Source organism: Bidens hawaiensis, unplaced genomic scaffold (assembly GCF_021521415.1).
Source record: "Bidens hawaiensis isolate Kalapana, Puna unplaced genomic scaffold, B.hawaiensis_p1.1 tig00005006_1, whole genome shotgun sequence".
Classification (NCBI taxonomy): Eukaryota; Viridiplantae; Streptophyta; class Magnoliopsida; order Asterales; family Asteraceae; genus Bidens; species Bidens hawaiensis.
This window is the reverse complement of record NW_027491316.1, coordinates 753,778-758,249: the sequence shown is the minus strand read 5'-3', so window position 1 is coordinate 758,249 and position 4,472 is coordinate 753,778. Positions and strand designations below refer to the sequence as shown.

Here is a 4,472-nt window from a genome sequence, read left to right as displayed (position 1 = left end):
GGCACAAAAGCTGCTGGTGGCACTGCTGGCGCTGGCGCCGTTAGTTCTGCTCCTGCTCCAACAAGTACTGAATCTCCTCTCATTGGGATCACTAAGGAGCAGGAGACCATTTTACGCGCTGATCTAACAGCGTCAAGACCTCTCTCACCTCCTCCTGCGCGCAGCCCTCCTCGCGAGACTATTTTTGATTTTTCTAAGTCGCAGAAGAAGAGACCTGTTGTATAGGATGATGAGGAGGTTAATTCTGAAGGTTCTGATGGTGGCCGCGCAAGCCCTATAGCGCCACGAGATTTCGTGGCGCAGCCTTCTTCTTGCGGGGCAGGCAGGAGCTCATCAGCTGGCGCTAATCTTTCCGCCGATTCTCCTCAGGTATAAGTTTGTTTTGCTCCGCTGTGCAAACTTCCAAATTAGTGTTTAGATAACTAAGACGTTTCTTTGCGTTGCTTTGTGCTTGCAGGAAGCCGATCACATATACCGCCCGAGCTGGAATATTACTGAAGATAGCTCATTTCAATCCATGGGCGTATGTGAAGACTTCTGGACTCACTTTGTTCATCCGGCTGAAAGGAGGTTTCAAGAGGACCGCGCTCGTGTGGACTTGCTTAATGACCACCTTTTTGCTGGGTCTGCGTTCTTTGCTGCCTCCCAAGAGCTTCGCAATGATTATATAAAAGTGTGTGATGCCCTTGTGGAGGCCAAGCAAGAGGCTAAGGTTTCTGCTTGGAATCTTTCTGATGCCCGAGGGAGGGCTGAGAAACTCCAAGCAGAACTTAGTGAGAACCGGGCAAGTGCCAACGCCGCTTTTGTGAGGCGCGGGCTTGAGCTGCAAGCTGCGCGGGAGAAGCTGCAGGCGGCAGAGGCAGATGCAGCCAAGTACGCGCGTCGAGCGCGTGACTTGGAGTTGGAAGCAGAGGCGCGTGACCAAGCTATTGCGCAGGCTACTACTGACAAATCTTTGTTGAAGAGTGAGGTTGCGCGCCTGAAGAAAGAGCTCGATGTTGCGCGAGCGGAAAAGAATGAAGCCTTGGCGGCAGCAGCGTCTGACAAAGAAGAGCTAAAACAAGCCAAGGAAACTGTTGAGTTGTTAAACTCTCAGATTCCTGCTCTTGAGACGTCTGTTTCTTCCCTCGCGCAGGACCGTCAATGGCTAATTTCAAAGGGTGTGACTCGTTGCGCTTATGCGATGAAATACTCAAACGAGTTTCAGACCCTTGTGATGGATTGTAATGCAGCGTCGCGCTTGGTGGGTCGGGCTGAAGGGTTTAAGGATGGTTACGAGTATGGCATGCTAAAGAAGAATCCATCCGACTACCCTTATCAGCTCGACGTTGTCTGCGCTGACATGGCTGAGGTGGGGGAGAAGTACTTGAATACTCCAATTCCCATCATTGAGCAGGTAATTTAACTTTAATGAGTTTACTTGACTTATTTTCATAATCTTTGGTACTCATACTGTTCCTTGTGACTTACAGATAGCCGCGCTTGCTGACCAGCCCGATCTTGGCGCTTTAAAGAAATTACTTGATGAATGTGAGGGGACTGGTGGCAATGATGATAGCGCAGGCAATGCTACCTCTGCCAGCGGCTCTGGCGTGGCCAAAGGACCTACTCCTGACACTATCGTGATAGAAGACGACTGCATTCAAGACGAACAGCTTGATTATGGTAAGTTTGGAGATGACGAGGAGCGGGCTGCGCTAGATGCTGAGGGAGAAAGTAATGATGAGGACGATGAAGAGGCTGATATTGATATAGAGACTTGAAAAGCCCTTCTTGTTTTTTTTTTGTTGTGTTTGTAGTTTTTACCTCATCATTTGTAAATTTGTAAACTTCTATGTTTTGGAATGAAATTTTGTTTTTCCCTTATTCGCGTCTTGCGCATTCCCAATTCATCTCTTTATATTGAATGCGTGTGCTTGTTGAATATAACGTATGCTTACACATTGAAACTTGAACAAGGTTGTAAGGAAATTATTTTTACTTTATCCTTAACAGTTGTCATATTTCAAGTTATTTTGCGATATTTTGAATATGCTGACACGAGCCTTGGCATTTCATTATTCCTCTTTTGCGCGACGTTACTTGGTTGTTCGTTCAAAAAAAATTTATTACTATTATTATTATTATTATTATTATTATTATTATTATTAATATGTTATGTTTCTCTCTCTCTCTCTCACACACACCACACCTTTTTTTGTTATATAAACCCTAGATCTTTCAATTCCTTTATTTTCTGTTTTCTTGATATGGATTTTGAGAATTTTAAGTTGGAAAAATGTCTAGTTTTTTCTCACTAGGTGGGTCATTTGGGATTACCAAACAAGGTGATCAAGAGCCACAAGAACAAATCACACCAAGTAGTTTATACTTGTTCAAAAACGAAGAGATCTACAGCAAAGGGTTTGAGCTATGGCAGCGATATTACCAGCACCACCAGCAACCACCGTCCCATTACAGAAGTGGGGCTAGTGGTGTGGATGATCTCTGTCTCAACAGCAGTAGCAACAACAACAATAATAATAATAATAATAATAATAATAATAATAATAATACTCATCTTCTTGGAAAGCTATGAGGCAAGCTGGGTATGGGATCTCCGGCGGCGGCAGCAGCAGCGGTGGGGTTAACTGTCAAGACTGTGGCAACCAAGCTAAGAAAGACTGTCAATACACACGGTGTAGAACTTGCTGTAAAATCCGAGGCTTTCAGTGTCAAACTCACGTGAAAAGCACGTGGGTTCCGGCAGCTAAACGGCGGGAACGGTAGCAACAACTTGGATTATTAACTCAACAACAGCAACAGCAACAGCAACATGACCATTTGGGTAACCAGCAGCTGAGTTTGATGATGAGAGATGGAGATCAGAATCCGAAAAGACTCCGGGAAGGTCATCAGCTTGTCACCGCCGGTGGTGGTGCGGTGGTGGTGAATTTACCGGCAACACATCACACCACTTCTTCAGGTAAAGATTCTGAAACTTTGGTTTATACATTTTTAAGAAACAAACAAAAACCCTCAAATTATTCTATTCTATCTTGCTTTCGATTATTGGTTTTAATTTGGAGGAAAAAGCACTTGGTTTTTTCCTTTACCAACATTCATTCATCATATGCATGTATATATATACACATATACTCATATATCTTTAGATTAGCTTCATATTTCAAGACTTAATTGTAGGCTTTGAAATGAGGGCTACTGTGTGTAGGTGAGAGTGTATTATACACACACACACATAACCCTAAATCTAGATAAAATCTATCTAATCTATGGGGTATGGATACATGTAGTGTGTGTCACTGTATGCAACTGTGTGTGCCTTGAAACATCGCATCGCATTTGCGTGTTGTTGCTTAAAGATAGAGTACTCAATTATACCAACATTCAAGTGATTTGATCTTTTCTACTATTTTGGTTAAATTTTCTCAGAAAAATATCTACTACTTTTCTTTTAACATATATTATTAAATTAAACATTCATATAAGTGATGTAACTTGTTGAATAGGTGTTACTCTCTTACTTTTATTTTATGTAACATGTTACTTTCTAGCATGTTGCTAGATTTTTATATATTACCACCATGCTAAAAAGAACCTTACCTACAAAGTTTTAAAATATTTATAATTGTATGAACATAATGTTCTTTATGTTAAATTATAGGGATGGAAATGGGGCAGTTTCCGGCAGAAGTGAATTCTCCGGCCGTGTTTCGGTGTGTTAGAGTGAGTGCAATGGATGAGGGGGAGGAGCAGCTGGCTTATCAGACCGCGGTTTACATAGGTGGGCATGTTTTCAAGGGAATTCTCTATGACCACGGTGTCGAGGGTCGGTACAACCACCCTGGTGGTGGTGGTGGTGGAGACAGCTACTTGGCCGCAGGTGATGGTGGTGGTGTCCAACAACTTAACCTCATCACTTCCGGCACAATTTGAGCTGCCGCCACCACCGCGAATCCAAATGTCGCTTCCATTGATCCTATCATATATCCAACTCCACTCAATGCGTTCATGGCCGGTACACAATTTTTCCCACCCCCAAGATCTTGAAAAATGTACGCAAGATTGGATAGATCATTTGCATGCTTTGATTTTAATGTTACTATTAAAAAACAAATATGTAAGAAAAATGTGACAGCTTTGTGATGAGCAATTATGCTATGATCAGTGAAACAATGTTAATTGATTCAGTTTTTGTTATTTTATTAAGTTTAGTGTGTTTAGATGAAGTTATTACTAAACATTTAAATGCATAAAATACTGTTTTAAAGAATTTAAAATGGCATTTCGGGTGACTGATGAATTTGTTCTTCCAGTTTCCATATGTAGTACTGTTCTGCATTTGGATTTGTGCTCAGAAAATAGAAATTAAGGCATAAGATTCTTGGAGAACGGTATTTTGCTTGAATGATAATTATATTAATTTTATTTACTGTGATTACTTTCTGCTTGATTTTTAAACTCGAGGTAGC

At 41.8% G+C, this 4,472-nt stretch overlaps 1 pseudogene across 1 annotated transcript; it reads left to right on the top strand.

The window, feature by feature from the left end:
* The first annotated feature begins 2,278 nt into the window (after window positions 1–2,278).
* LOC143628488 (protein SHI RELATED SEQUENCE 1-like) lies at window positions 2,279–4,246 on the top strand (annotated as a pseudogene). The gene is made up of 2 exons (XR_013152755.1): window positions 2,279–2,965; window positions 3,665–4,246. The product of XR_013152755.1 is annotated as a protein SHI RELATED SEQUENCE 1-like (transcript).
* Window positions 4,247–4,472: the final 226 nt, after the last annotated feature.